The sequence below is a fragment of the Mytilus edulis genome, chromosome 11 (assembly GCF_963676685.1).
Source record: "Mytilus edulis chromosome 11, xbMytEdul2.2, whole genome shotgun sequence".
NCBI classification, from domain to species: domain Eukaryota; kingdom Metazoa; phylum Mollusca; class Bivalvia; order Mytilida; family Mytilidae; genus Mytilus; species Mytilus edulis.
The window spans coordinates 17,216,888-17,233,692 of record NC_092354.1 but is presented as its reverse complement, the minus strand read 5'-3'; the positions used below and the strand labels follow the sequence as shown (position 1 = coordinate 17,233,692).

Genomic DNA, 16,805 nt, shown 5'->3' with positions numbered 1-16,805 from the left:
AAGTGGCAATTAAAAGTGTTTCATTATCTTTGTGATTTAAAAAGACACGTAAGAACAACATGTGACAGACCCCATATCTGTGATGTATGTGGTCAAAAGTTTAGTCATGGGCATGGTAGTTTACAGATTCACATGAAAACACATACAGGTGACAGACCCCATATCTGTGATGTATGAGTTCAAGCATTTATTGAAAGTAGTAACTTAAAGAAACACATTAAAATACATACATGACATACGAACATGACGAAAGATAAAACCCCTAAATCGGATTTTTGTTCTAATAAAATTGAGAATGGAAACGGGGAATGTGTCAAAGAGACAACAATCCGACAATCGAACAGACAACAGCAGAAGGTCACCAATATTCTTCAATGCAGCGAGAAATTCCCGCACCTGAAGCATGTGGAGGAATCCTTCAGCTGGCCCCTAAAACAAATATATATATACTAGTTCAGTGATAATGGACGTCATATTAAGATTTATGTTGAACAAATCCCTTAAAGATTCTGTATACATGTAAGAATGACTACATGATTATAGTCGACATACATAAACATAGTTAACATATACTGGATATAAACATTATTTAAGAATTGAATTCTTGTGTCTGTAACTTCATTGGGTTGTAAAAGCGTTGACCGAAGTACATTTTGTTTTCGCGCTACATACTTAAAATGTGCGCACGCGGTCAACGCTTTTACAACCATATGAAGTTACAAAAAGAAGCATTCAATACTTATAATTACATTTTTTTAGCAATCATCATGAAAACAAGAATTCTATTATTGCTTTATTTGATTCATCTCAGTGACCTGTGCACTATATTATGAATCCACGCGTTATCGTGAAAAGTTTTATGGTGTAATGCAATTGCTTACGGAATAACACGTGATGTACAGTTAGCCAATCAGAATGAAGTATCATAATGACACATACATCTAATGTAATTATATAGTCAACATATATAAGACGTAAATATAATATAGTTTACATTATATGTTATTCCAGTGATATTGTTGGCTTTTTTCAAAACTACCTCTACCCTTTTTTATTGGGAAAATAGGCGTCATTTTCATCAAATTGGGAAATTTGAAATAAACCATGAATTTGACTGAAACTTCACTTTAAATTACAGACCCATTTTCAAGAGTCAAACCCTGCTTTAAAATAAGACCTCATTTCGTCAGTAATGATACATAAATAGACCCTCAAATGAGCACATATAGTCATTTTAGGCATGAAAATTGTTTAAATGAGTGTTTTTCAGTTTGTATTCATGCACAATTACTACTGAGAATGCACTGTTTGGGAAAAAAGTTGTCTTTTTGGAAATAATTTAAAGCCATATTTTTTCCAAATTGGGATTCTTCTCCAGGGGAAAAAGCCTTTATTCTCCACTAATTTAAGGCAAACAATATCACTGTATTCAGTTCTCAGACAGGGTATATACTGTGACATTCCCGGCTTAGAGTTTATATCCCCTGAGCCGAAGGCGAAGGGGATATAAGCCCTAAGCCGGGAATGTCACAGTATATACCCTTTCTGAGACCTGAATTACACATATATTACGGATTACCCCTGACTTAATGTTATTTTCCAGTGCTGGTATTTGTTGACAACACATATGTAACTGAGTTGAAAATCCAACCTGATATGTTCGGCATACGTGAAGGATTTTCTAATTTGCTGTGAACATAATTTTATCGTGTATGTAAAAATTTATAATAACACTTTTAACATTAAATTTAAGTATTAAAAGTGTTAATTGCGTGATTTTGTATCAAAAATGTATTATTGACTGAAGCACGTCATTATTTTCCCTCTGTGTGCCTCTGACAGTCTGAAAGCTTTTGACTACGTCACATAGTAACCGGTGTTATGATGACGTTTTTGAGGTTCCAATTGGGGATAAAAACGTCGTATATACCCCGGCAGTTTCCTGAATATATACTGACATCTCTGTGTTGTTATCCAATCACAAACCTCGACACATTTGTAATCCGTAATATATATATATATACTAGACGTAAACATTTATAGTTTACTTATATACTAGACATAAACATTAGGGTCTACATATACTGGAGGTTAACACTAAAGAGGGCCCTCATGGGGTTTTTGATTATGTGATTACTTGGCCGTTTTTTTAATGATTATTTGATTATTAAGCCAAATATTTCATGATTATTTGATTACCTAGGACTGTATTTTTAGTTTATGATTATTTGATTACTAAAGATAAGCAAATATTTAATGATTATGTGATTATATTGGCAAAAAAATGGTGATTATGTGATTACTAGGACCCCCCCCCCCCCCCCCCATGAGGAGCTGCACTAAAGTCGAGATGATTGAAATTTTGAAAGAGCCTCAGGGTTCATTGGTAATTAACACATGAAAGACAAACTCAGGATAAAATTAAATGTCATTGATTTAATGTTTTGCTCACTTGGCTCGAATGTGAGATTGTGTTATCACTTGGCGTCTGTCATCGTCTGTTAGCTTTTACATAGATCATTATTCCCCTGCTGTAAAAAAAAAAAAAAGAGTGCGGGTATAATGTTTGACCACTGTCTGTCCGTCAGTCCGTCCGTTCTTTCGTCCCATCTTTCTCATGAACTAGTACAAGTATTTCTGAAATTTGGTTTCAAAGTTTCTATAAGTCAGCTTTACCGTGCATTTTCAGATTCATCACTCAACAATTTCCTGTTAAACGAACACTTGTATAATTTTACACATGATAGCCAAGTTTATAAAATGTTCGTCGCATTTTTCTCAGGAACTGCAGTACAAAGAATTCTGAGTTTCAGGGTTTATATAAGTCATTTTTACCGAATGATGCGTTTTCAGATTCATCACTCAACAACTTCCTGTTTACCGAATTATTTTGGCAGGGGTATCATAAGTGAGAAGTAGCTCACACTTTCACCTGTTCTTTCTCAAATGGATGGGACAAGCTCAGCCACAATCATGATCAATCATCAATAGGATATGTAGTGTTTAATCATGATACTTGACAAGGTATTTTTAGTTGAGTTGATGGTTTAATCATGATTCTTGATAAGGTATCTTAAGTTGGGAGGATGTGTTTAATCATGACACTTGACAAAGTATCTCAAGTTGGGAAGATGTGTTTAATCATGATACTTGGTTAGGTATCTTAAGTTGTGTTGATGTGTTTAATCATGATACTTGATAAGGTATCTTCAATTGCGTGGATGTAATCATGATACTTGACGAAGTATCTTAAGTTGGGAAGATGTGTTTAATCATGATACTTGACAAAGTATTTAAGTTGGGAGGATGTGTTTAATCCTGATATTTGACAAGGTACCTTAAGTTGTGTTGATGTGTTTAATCATGATACTTGACATGGTACCTTAAGTTGTCTTGATGTGTTTAATCGTGATATTTTACAAGGTGCCTTTAGTCGTGTTGATGGGTTTAATCGTTATATTTAACATGGTACCTTAAATTGTGTTGATGGGTTTAATCCTGATACTTGAGAAGGTACCTTAAGCTGTGTTGATGTGTTTAATTATGATACTTGACAAGGTACCTTAAATTGTCTTAATGTGTTAAATCGTGATATTTTACAAGGTATTTTAAGTTGTGTTGATGTGTTTAATCATGATACTTGACAAAGTTTCTTAAGTTGTGTTGATGTGTTTAATCATGATACTTGACAAAGTATCTTAAGTTGTGTTGATGTTTTATCATGATACTTGAAATGTCTCTTTAGTTTTGTTGATGTTTAATCATGATACTTGACAAATTATCTTAAGATGGGTGGATGTGTTAAATCATGATACTTGACAAGGTATCTTAAGTTGGGAGGATGTGTTTAATCATGAAACTTGACCGGTATCTAAAGTTGTGTGGATGTGTTTAATCATGATACTTGACAAGGTATCTTAAGTTGAGTTGATGTGTTTAATCATGATATTTGACAAGGTATTTTAAGTTGAGTTGATGTGTTTAATCATGATACTTGACAAGGTATCTTAATTTGAGTTGATGTGTTTAATCATGATATTTGACAAGGTATCTTAAGTTGGGTGAATGTGTTTAATCATGATACTTGACAAGGTATCTTAAGTTATTTTGATGTGTTTAATCGTCATACTTGACAAAGTATCTTAAGTTGTGTACATGTGTTTAATCATGATGATACTTGAAAAGGTACTTTAATTTATGTATATGTGTTGAGTCATGAGACTTGACAAGGTACCTTAAGTTGTGTGGATCTGTTAAATCATGATACTTGACAAAGTACCTTAAATTGTGTTGATGGTTTTAATCGTGATATTTTAGAAGGTACTTTAAGTTGTGTTGATGTGTTTAAACATGACATTTGACAAAGTCTCTTAAGTTGTGTTGATATGTTTAATCATGATACTGGACAAAGTATCTTAAGTTTTGTTAAGGTATCTTAAGTTGTGTGGATGTGTTTAATCATGATACTTGACAAGGTACCTTAAGTTGTGTGGATGTGTTTAATCATGATACTTGACAAAGTACATTTAGTTGTGTTGATGTGTTTAATCATGATACTGGACAAAGTACCTTAAGTTGTATTCATGTGTTTAATCATGCTACTTGACAAAGTAGCTTAAGTTATGTTGATGTGTTTAATCGTGATACTTGACAAAGTATCTTAAGTTGTGTACATGTGTTTAATCAAGATTCTTGACAAAGTACCTTAAGTTGTGTTGATGTGTTTAATCATGATACTTGACAAAGTCTCTTAAGTTGTGTTGATGTGTTTTATCATGACACTTGGCAAAGTCTCTTAAGTTGTGTTGATGTGTTTAATCATGATACTTGACAAAGTATATTAAGTTGTGTTGATGTTTTATCATGATACTTTACAAGGTACCTTAAGTTGTGTTGATGTGTTTAATCATGATACTTGACAAAGTCTCTTAAGTTGTGTTGATGTGTTTAATCATGATATTTGACAAGGTATCTTAAGTTTTGTGGATGTGTTTAATCATGATATTGGTCAAGGAACCTTAAGTTGATGATGATACTTGACAAGGTACATTTAGTTGTGTTGATGTGTTTAATCATGATACTTGACAAAGTATCTTACGTTGTGTTGATGTTTAATCATGATACTTGACAAAGTCTCTTATTAATAAGTTGTGTTGATGGGTTTAATCATGATTCTTGACAAAGTATTTTTAATTGTTTTGATAGGTTTAAACACGATTCTTGACAAACTATTTTTAGTTGTTTTGGTAGGTTTATTCATGATACTTGGTCAATTAAGGGGGCGGGCGGACGAGTGTGAACGTGTACGCTCGAAACTCGACAATGGGTCCTTAAACAGTGGCGGATCCAGGGCGAGGGTTCCGGGGGTAGGAACCCCCTTTTTTGGATGATCAATGCATTTGAATGGGACATACAGTTGGCAGCCCCACCCCCCCCCCCCCCTTTTCCCCCGGGTTGACCCGCCTTTTTGGTCCTGGATTGGGGTCCCCCTTTTTTAAATGGCTGGATCCAACCCTGTAATATGCAGAGAGCCTTGCAATCTTTATAATAAGATGAAAAAGATATATCAAATAGAACATCCTACTTTGTGATGTGAATTTATACACACATGCTTCACAACCAAATGGCCATCCTACTTTGTCAAGGGTTTTTACATTTTACTAAAAGGGGACATTTGAGCGCCAGCATTAGAGCCCATTTAAGCGCTGGATTAATCCGCTCACCTGTATTTTCGATAACCCATTTTAGCGAAAATTTACCTGGTTGAATATATTTTCATCATTGAAATACAAATTAACTCATCATAGAAACCAGGATCAAAATTTTATATATTATACGCCAGACGCGTGTTTCGTTATCTAACTTTAGTTCTCTTAACCAAATGTTATGAAATTTATACACAATACTTTTAACCATAAAACCAAGATCAAGTTTGAATTTTGCATGGTGGAGTCATATTTACTGCTCTAGGGTTGTGCCTTGTTACAAATGGAACCAGATGCTCCGCAGGGCACAGCTTTATACGACCGCTGAGATCGAACCCTGAACGGTTGGGACAAGTATGGACCGTGACAATATTTAAGCTTGATACAACTCTGAATTTGGATTGCGATCAAATTTTTGACATAACATATAGGTTTCTGACAAAAAAGAAATGTCAAGATATTACAAATCTATTGCGCAATACTGTGTAATTAGAATGAATGCTTAGTATTCCATTATCCAGATCAAGTAAAAATTTTGGTAGTGTCACATTTACAGTTCTTGAGTTGTGACCCTTTATAACGTTAATGCTATCAAGGGCATCATTTGTGTCTTATCGACATGATCCCTATTTTTGATAAAAGCCTTTAATATAAATTCACTTTCTTTATTTTTGTATTGATTTAAGTTACTGTAACTGTCTTATTTATATAAAAAAAGAATGCATTAGTTTTTGCAAAGAATCAATGCTATCCAAAAGAGTTCAAAGAAGGAAAATGTATTATTAACTATAGGCCACAATAAGGTCGTCAATAATGAGAAATATTTGTATCATATACATGATATACGTGTAGAAAGCTATAAAAGGCCCCGATATGAAACATGTGGAACAATTAAAAAAAAAAAAACTTACGTGTTAATTTACTAAATACAAATATGAAGGACCTAACCAATAGAAAAATACTAATTCTCAGGCCCTAGAAGTTGACATGGCATTGGTACTTCAAGAAATTAACAGAGCTTTCTGCGTGTATATTTCATTATTTTAGATCTACAGTTTAAGGCTGCAATAGAAAATCTCAAAACCTTTTATGATCAACATAAAAAAAGTGATTTTTGTCGAGTCTGCAACTTTGGTTGCAGAAAGCGCGACATAGGGAAAGTGATCCGGCGGCGGCGGCGGCCTAAGCTAACTTTTTAAAAGCTTTATTATATTTTAGAAGGTGGAAGACCTGGATGCTTCATACTTTGTTTAGTGATGCCTCATGTTACAAAGTTTCCGTCAGTCACATGTCAAATGTCCTTGACCTCATTTTCATGGTTCAGTGACCACTTGAAAAAAAGTTGAGATTTTTTGTAATGTTGAATTCTCTCTTATTATAAGTGATAGGATAATCATATTTGGTATGTGCGTACCTTGCAAGGTCCTCGTGCCTGTCAGACAGTTTTCACTTGACCTCGACCTCATTTCATTGGTCAGTGAACAAGCTTAAGTTTTGGTTGTCAAGTCCATATCTCAGATACTATAAGCAATAGGACTAGTATATTCGGTGTATGGAAAGACTGTAAGGTGTACATGTCCAACTGGCCCTGGCCTAACTTTCATGGTTCAGTGGTTAAAGTTAGGCTTTTGTGTTTTGGTCTGTTTTTCTCATACTTTATGCAATAGCTCTACTTTATTTGTTGTATGGATGATTGTAAGGTCTACATGTCTAGCGGGCAGATGTCATCTGACCTTGACCTCATTTTCATGGTTGAATGGCACAGTTTTAACTTAAGTTTTTGAGTTTTGGTCTTTTTATCTAATATTATATGCTATAGGTTACTATATTTGGTGTATGGAAATATTTTATGATCTATATGTCAGTCCCGCAGGTTTTATTTGACCTTGCCCTCACTTTCACGGTTCATTGCTCAGTGTTAAGTTTTTGTGTTATGGTCTATTTTTCTAAACTATAAGTAATAGGTCAACTGTATTTGTTGTATGGACGCATTGTTAGCCGTACATGTGTGCTTGTCATGGTTCATCTGACAATGACCTCATTTCCAAGGTTCATTGGTCTTTGTTAAGTTATCTTGGTTAATGTTAAGTTTATGTGACAGTTTTTATCAAAGCATTATACTTAGGAATATCAACATAATATCATCGATAAGTAAAGAAGGCGAGACATTTCAGTGTGTTCACTCTTGTTGATAATTACTGACGAGACAGTGGTTTCGTTTAAAACATCAAAGCTGTGATGAAATACATATTTGAAATAATACTTGTCTGTAACCTTTTTGGAATAAAACACAGCTACAGTTGCAAACTTTCCAGAGGTGCTATCCAGCACTTTGATTTGGACCAACTTTAGATTGTATTTCCTTCAAAACTGATGTCTTGTAAGTCCGACTAAGCTAACTGAATTTATTTTAAGGAAATTTTGGGGTATTTATCTTTATTTCTTTATATAAAAAACTGTAGGCCAAGATTCTTTAAGCCGTTCGAGTATGTATAGGCCGGGATTGTTAAAGCTGTTCCAGAGTGTATAGGCCGAGATTGTTAAAGCCGTTCGAGTATGTATAGGCCGAGATTGTTAAAGCCGTTCGAGTATGTAAAGTCCGAGATTGTTAACGCCGTTCGAGTATGTATAGGCCGACATTGTTAAAGCCGTTCGAGTAAGTATAGGCCTAGATTGTTAAAGCCGTTCGAGTATGTATAGGCCGGGATGTTAAAGCCGTTCGAGAATGTATAGCCTAGGCCGAGATTGTTAAAGCCGTTCGAGTATTATGGGCCGAGATTGTTAAAGCTGTTCGAGTGTGTATAGGCCGAGATTGTTAAAGCCGTTTGATTATGTATAGGCCGGGATTGTTAAAGCCGTTCGAGTATGTATGGGACGAGATTGTTAAAGCTGTTCGAGTATGTATAGGCCGGGATTGTTAAAGCCGTTCGAGTATGTATAGGCCGAGATTGTTAAAGCCGTTCGAGCATGTATGGGCCGAGATTGTTAAAGCCGTTCGATTATGTATAGGCCGGATTGTTAAAGTCGTTCGAGTATGTATAGGCCGAGATTGTTAAAGCCGTTCGAGTATGTATGGGCCGAGATTGTTAAAGCCGTTCGAGTATGTATAGGCCGGGATTGTTAAAGCCGTTCGAGTATGTATAGGCCGGGATTGTTAAAGCCGTTCGAGTATGCATGGGACGAGATTGTTAAAGCCGTTCGAGTATGTATAGGCAGAGATTGTTGAAGCCGCTAGAGTATGTAATGGCCGAGATTGTTAAAGCCGTTCGAGTATGTGTAGGCCGAATGAATTGAATGATGCATCACCTGTGTTAAAAAGCCGTTCGAGTATGTATGTATAGGCCGAATGAATTTTATGATGCATCACCTGTTTTCAGAGTCAATATAGTATAGAAATAAGCCTAAAGAACAGTCACGTATATATTTCACAAGCTATAATGATCTTTTTATCGACATAATTGAACGAGCAGCGCTACTATGTTCTGTTCTGTAAAGATCTGTCTGTCTGTTCTGTTCCGGTCTGTCTGTTCTGTTCCGGTCTGTCTGTCTGTCTGTCTGTCTGTCTGTTCTGTTCCGGTCTGTCTGTCTGTCTGTCTGTCTGTCTGTCTGTCTGTTCTGTTCCGGTCTGTCTGTCTGTCTGTCTGTCTGTCTGTCTGTCTGTCTGTCTGTCTGTCTGTCTGTCTGTCTGTTCTGTTCCGGTCTGTCTGTCTGTCTGTCTGTCTGGTCTGTTCCGGTCTGTCTGTCTGTCTGTCTGTCCGTTAGTCCGGAAAATCAGCTTTCAACATTTTTTTTCTTCGTTCTTAATTATCATTGATTTAAATGAAATATTTGTTATATGATTTAATCATGACAAGATATAGATCAAGTTCGAATTTATGGTCCATTCTGATAATTATTAGTCCAAAGTTTAGTCCATAACATAAATCCTTATCCAATGTTAGAGTACTATGTTAAACCATATTTCTATGCAATTCATTTTTTAAAGAAATTCTTTAGTAAATTGTTTGAAAAATTTGTGCCATTTTGTTTGTTTGCTATTTTGTATTAACTAATTTTCTGAATGCCATATATATATATTTATGTCTATATATTTTTGAAATTTACTTACGTCAACGAAAGATTAGAACGTGATATAATTGTTTAATAAATTGTTTTACTTTATTTGAGGTGTCGTGACTTATAGGTCCATTGGGCCGGGTGTATTACTATTTATCATATTTTATATGTTTATAATCTGTACATAATTTACACATGTCACTATAATAAATAATTTACTTACTTACTTATTTATAGTTAAAAACTAAATATATATAATATTATTAAGTGAAATCCTTTAATTAGATAATAATCTATTCTTATTAAGGAATATATTTAATAACATTACATTGTGTGGGTTAAAGTTGTTGACATCTTTAAATAAGGGAGCTACCGACATTTGATTTTTATGGGGGGGGGGGGGGGTAGGCTAGGATGAAATTTGAAAAAAATAGGCAGGACAGGAGTTTTGAGTAAAAAAAAAAGGCAGGATGAGACACTTGCAAAAAAAAAAGTCAGGATAAACTATAAAAAAAGCAGGACCGGATAGAGTGAAAAATAAAAAGGCAGGACAGAGATTACAAAAAAAAATGCAGGACAAAATTTTTCAACCTAGCCCCCCCCCCCCTCCATAAAAATCAAATGGTAGCTCCCTAAGTTACAAATCTATATTAGTTTGTGACAAATGGAAGAAAAAATATTTGGAACTAATAATTGTATTTGCTTATAATTTGAAAATATATATTCATTGTATTACATCATATCTAATTTTAGAGAACTATTTATCATGACAAGTTACAGATCAAGTTCTTCTTTTCTTTTTTTTTCTTTTTTTTTGGTCTGGGTAATTTTGTGCATGTAATTAAGCCTGAGGGTCCTTGGACTTGAAAGATTCACTCATATAATCAGTTATTCACACTGTTTTAGTCTTGCTTAAATATAATGACGATATATGTCATATATATTCTGTTTGTTTACATCATGGCAAGTTATATAGAACAAGTTAGCACTTTGTTCCAGTATTTAATGTAAATTATTGCCAGCCGGTAGGGGACTGCATGTGTGCCATGCAATACTCTCAGAATGCTTGTTATTTTTAGCACGGCGTTGTCAGTTTATTTTTAATTTATGAGTTTAAATGCCTTTGGTATCTTTTGTCCTTCGTTTACACAATATCAAAAACACAATATAAAGTATATGTAGGAGTGCACTTAAATAAAACGGCGATTTGTATCCGTTGAGGAGGTGTTCCATAATTGGATTGAAATATGCATATGTAAAGAAGATAACGTTCGTTTCTTTCCCTTGACTTATATTCTACCTTCAAAAACAAAGTAAGTTTGAGAAGATGATGATTTATCTTAATATTCTTTACAAACTAGAGTGTACATTTGTACATAAATCAATACACTAAAAAAAAAACACCCATCCATGATAAACAGTTGGAGAAAACATGACTTTGTGCTACATTGATTTGTGCTATAAAGCCGAAATAATATGAGAAAGGCGCTACCTTAAATGCCAGCTTTATAATGTCCTAGATATTGATTGGTTGTTGGTTGTTTAACGTTCAGTGGCAAATATTCATACATGTTCAGAACGAATGTCCAAGGCTACAATAACGTTTTGTTTATGTCTAAAATAAAATTATAAGTTCAGATGGAAAATGCTATTTTTCTTGAAAAAAATATTCTGATTCCCAAATTGATGAATAAACAAGCATTATAGGACAAAAAAATATTTTGAATCCAGATCTTTGCCAAAAATGATTTTATCTTTCAGATATGCAAATTAAATTAACTTTTATATATCTAAAATCATAAAAACTTCCCAAACCGCACATGTCAGTCTGTACACAGTATTTTTTAGGTGATAATAAGACTGTATTTGCCAATTCGTTATGATAAACCTTAATACTAGTGTTAAATTTTGACTAAATAATTTTAAATGATAGCGCTGAAGGGCTTCGGTAAAAAAAAATCTGACTCGAATAAAAAAAACATTGTATTTCTGATCATCTTCAGTTTGTGAGTTCTACATCAATATCATGTAGTACTATTAAATTCAGAGTCGGTTTTATGTCATTTCTTGCGTATATTTTTTGGTGTCTTCCTCCTATTCCCACTTTTTAAAAATACTATTCCTTCTACTCCCACTTGCAAATAACAATAGATGTTTTGATAAATAATTTGTTTTTATAACAATCAGGGTTAATTAGAATTTCACCTAAGATTTACCTGTATTTTTTTTTTTAAAGCATAACATATTTGGTACACTGTTTAGGTCCAAATAATACCTTGTTTATTTGTAATATGTTTCTTTTTTCATCAAATAAATACTTAAAAATAGAGAAAAAATATGATAAATAAATTGGAGTTAGATTTATTTTTAAACTATTGAATTTGAACTTAAAAATAAAGAAAAATTATGATAAATAGTTTGGAGTCAGATTTATTTTTAAATTTTTGAATTTGTAACTTTAAAAACATGTCTGTTTACTAATAAATCATGATATAAAGGATATTATAACCAAGTATAATCTTATATATATATATATATTTATATCTTTATTCTCACAAACCAAATTACAGAAAGGTATAGAGATAATTATACATATTTCAATACAATTATATAAATAAATAATTTACGAAAGTAGATAGAGGCATTCACAATTGTTCACCCAGAAAAGTTCAATTTGTTATTGATCTCATATAAGTTTACAAAGTTCGTTCAGTTCTGTACATTTTGGGGAATTCATTAAGTCATGAAACTTTAACGTGTTTGTTCTTTTTCTATTGTAAAATGCAATACATTGTTTTCTACAATTATTGAAAGCTGAACAATTAAAAATGTAATGGTATTCATCCCCAATTGCATCTGAATTACACAATACACATTTTCTGTTTTCTCTTTCTATGTTTTGCCATCTTCCAGTTTGTATTATAGATTTCATGTTCAAAGTTCCAAATTTAAGAAATAAGGATATATCTGCCGGTCATTCAAAATAAATATTTCTCAAACTCCAAAGTAACTTTAAATAACTATAATTTAATGCTTTTGGTGATCCCTGTTGGCTTAAGATGTGGAATAAAGTATACTTTAAAATATAATTACTTGATATTAATTTACTTTAAAAAAAAAACCACGATAATTCATACAGATGCAAAAATAACTTATTGGTACCTGTTCTAATAAAAAAAACACTGGTAAATTAACAGTTGATTAAAAAATGTTTGTACAGTATAATCCTTTGTTTGCACAAGTTTTCCTTCTATTCCCACATGAAATTTTACCTTTTCTTACCAGATTTATAAAAAGTGGGAATAGAGGGAATGAACCGTTTTTTTGTTACATGTACATAATGTAGCTTACTTTTCTTATATGACAGCAAAATAAAATTGAGAATGGAAATGAGAAATACAAGCATGTAAAAAAATTGCTTTCGAGTAATGCTTAATCATGTCATAGTTGTTTTCAAGGAGACACATTTGGTTTCAGACAATAACTTGAGTTAAGTAAATGGATTTCGATGAAATTTTACTATGAGGTTCAATACACAAAAGGAAGATAAGAATTGATTTTGGGGTTATAGTACAACATTATTGGGGGTGTTTTTTTTTTATTTTGAGGTTTTCTTCCAAAAAATACCTTATTTACATTAATTATACTCATCTAGTATATATATAGATGCAACAAATACTGATTTGCCAGAAGATGCACTCAAAATAGGGTGTTTTAAATATTTTATCTGTAGTCTGCATTTTTCCAATGATGTACATGTACTTCTTGATAATGTAGATGTGAGTATCATGATAAAGAAAATATATTTGGTAACCATAAGTATATATTCACAATTGACATGCACCAGAGCAAGAAACGGATCTTCTTTCCTTTTATTCCAAAAATTGCACATGATTTTTTTTTCTCACACAGAAACACATGAGTTATTTGGTAAATGAAACATTTGTCAATGTTTGAAACTTTCAGTAATAAAAATTCAGTTTAGCTTGTTTGAATGTTTCACTGATTGTGTGAAAATTTTAACAGCAATGTACAAAACACTTAAAAAAATTGCATTATCTGCATAATTATTGATAACTTTCCTCACAATAAATTCACAAGGACATATAACTAACATATTGTCAATGCTATTCTGATCTGAGTTTTATACATACATATACTGGCATTGCTGTGCTGTTTCAAGTTGTCTTCTTTTTTTGATTTCTTGAGAAGTATTTGTTTAACCTGTTCAGTCACTATAAAGTGTTACAATTCTTATTTAGACGCAACACATTAATAGTGACCAAAAAGGTACTGCTTTCACATGAGAGAAGCTAGAAAAAATTAAATGTACACATTTTAAATATTTTGGAAGGACTTACTACATGTATCATATGAAATTAAGGAGATATATAGTTAGAGATTTTGCTGAATAGAAATATGTGGGTCTACCTGCTACCTGTTTTCAAATTAGTCCATATTGAAGTTTAAAGGATCCAAAACTAAAATATGTTTGATTTCAACTGACATAAAAAAAAATGTGTTATTTATATGATCAATATACATCTGCGGTTGTATCAGGCTGTGCATGGCAAAGCATTTTATTGCCTGTAGGTTTGTACTTTTTTGTTTGTTTTGAAAATAAATTTGTAGTTCTGTTGTGAAGTTGCTAACATGAGAGTGCCCAAATTGCACCTATATTGTGAGTTTTTTTCACCAACTTTTTTTATGAACCAGACAAAAGTTTATTCTGTACTTATTTTTTAGACTATCCTTGTTTACAATATAGTTCACCGGTACAATTTAATTTTGAGTTCATCAAGAGTCATAGAAAAATAGGTTTCAACTGACCTCCAAACAATCCATAATTCTGTAATGAGGCCAGTACCCAAATTCCATACATCATTACATGTTATTTCAAATCCTTAAAACTGGAGTTAAACAGATGTTTTGTTTTATTTCTTCAAACATTTCAATAAATTTGACATTATTCCATGCTTAAACTTTTATGTTTTGAAGAAAAGGATCCTGGTAACAAATTTAATTTACTCATTTTAAAAAGATGATAATTAGATAACTTCACATGGTGATACATGAAAGAAAACTTGTAAAATTTCCACAGCTTTTTTTGTTGTTGAATAGGTGCAATTTTAGGTACTGAGACAGAGTGCAGTTTTGGTACTGTAATTTTATATAACCATAAGTGTGTATTGCTAAATAGGTTCAAATGTGAACCTGATAGTGATATAGTGATAAAGTACTTGGTAGAGTGAAAATGTTTTTGATCAGGTTTAAACTGATGCATAAAATATACAGGTAACTGTTGCAGCTTGAATTTTTAAGGATAAAATAACATTTTTGAAATTAACAGCAATTAACAGCAATGTACAAAACACTTGAATAAATTGCATTATCTGCAGAATTATTGATAACTTTCCTCACAATAAATTCACAAGGACATAAAACTAACACATTGTCCATGCTATTCTGATCTGAGTTTTATACATGTATATACATATACTGGCATGGCTGTGCTGTTTCAAGTTGTCTTCTTTTTCTGTTTCCTAAGAAGTATTTGTTTAACCTGTTCAGTCACTATAAAGTGTTACAATTCTTATTTAGACGCAACACATAAATAGTGACCAAAAAGGTTCTGCTTTCACATGAGAGGAGCTAGAAAAAAATTAAATGTACACATTTTCAATAGTTAGTAGGACTTACTATCATATGTAATTAAGGAGATATGTACATGTAGTTCGAGACTTCTGCTGATTAGAAATATGTGGGTCTACCTGTGCCTGTTTTCAAATTAGTCCATATCGAAGTTTAAAGGATCCAAAATTAAAATATGTTTGATTTCAACTGACATAAACAAATTTGGTGTTATATATATGCTCAATATACATCTGCGGTCGTATCAGGCTGTGCATGGCAAAGCATTTTATTGCCTTTAGGTTTGTACTTTTTTTTTTGGGTCATGAAAATAAATTTGCTAACATGAGAATACCCTAATTTTACCTAAATTGTCAGTTTTTTTTACCAAACTTTTTTTTATGTACCAGACAAAAGTTTATTCTGTGCTTATTTTGTAGACTTCCCTTGTTTACAATAGAGTTATACCAATTTAATTTTGAGTTCATGTAAAGTCATTGAAAAATTAGTTTGAAATAACATCCAAGCAATCCATGATCCTGTAATGAGACCAGTACCCAAATTCCATACATCTTTACATGTATGGTTAATTTTAAATCCTTTAAACTGAGATATAAAAAGAGATTTTGTTTTATTTCATGCTGTAACTTTTATTTTTGGAAGAAAAGGATGTTCATGGTAACACATTTAATTTGCTCATTTTATTGGAACCCAATTGAACCTTTCCATAGATTCACCTGATAGTTACCTGTCCATTTAAACTTTTTGCAGTTCTATTGTCCCATTGAACAAATACAACAGGTATTGTTCTCTGTATAGTTTATAGTCACTCAGATCTTTAAATTTCTTCTAAGAGAAATCTATCACTTATTAATTAATGTACCAGAGTAAAAAGATGATAATAAGATAATTTCAAATGGTGAAACAAAACTTGTAAGTTTTTTGCAGGTATTTTTTGTTGAATAGGTGCAATTTGGTTACTAAGTACAATTTTTGTACTGTGATGTTATATCATAAGTGTGTATTGCTAAATAGGTTGAAATGTGAACCTGATAGTGATATAGTGATAAAGTACTTGGTAGAGTGAAAATGTTTTGATCAGGGATAAACTGATGCATAAAATATGCAGGCGACTGCTGCAGCTTGAATTTTAAAGGATGTAGCCCACATTCTTCCAAGTAACATGCCCTATATACACATCATGGTTTATTCTCATGGGTTATCATAATAACTCCATCTTCCCATAAAATCCAATTTTGGACAATATTGAAGCATATGTGAGCCAAAGCTTGTTCCTGTGAAAAAAGTTCCAGTGGAACTAATGTCACAGGAAATATGTTCTGGGAGAACTTTTTTCACAGACAATTTCTATATAATTTGTTCCATCTATATGAAATAAGTTCCACACTTCAC

At 32.5% G+C, this 16,805-nt stretch overlaps 1 pseudogene; it reads left to right on the top strand.

Moving 5' to 3' along the window:
- The first annotated feature begins 11,023 nt into the window (after positions 1 to 11,023).
- The window catches only part of LOC139494036 (zinc finger protein 721-like), a 34,112-nt pseudogene continuing 28,330 nt past the window's right edge, over positions 11,024 to 16,805 (top strand).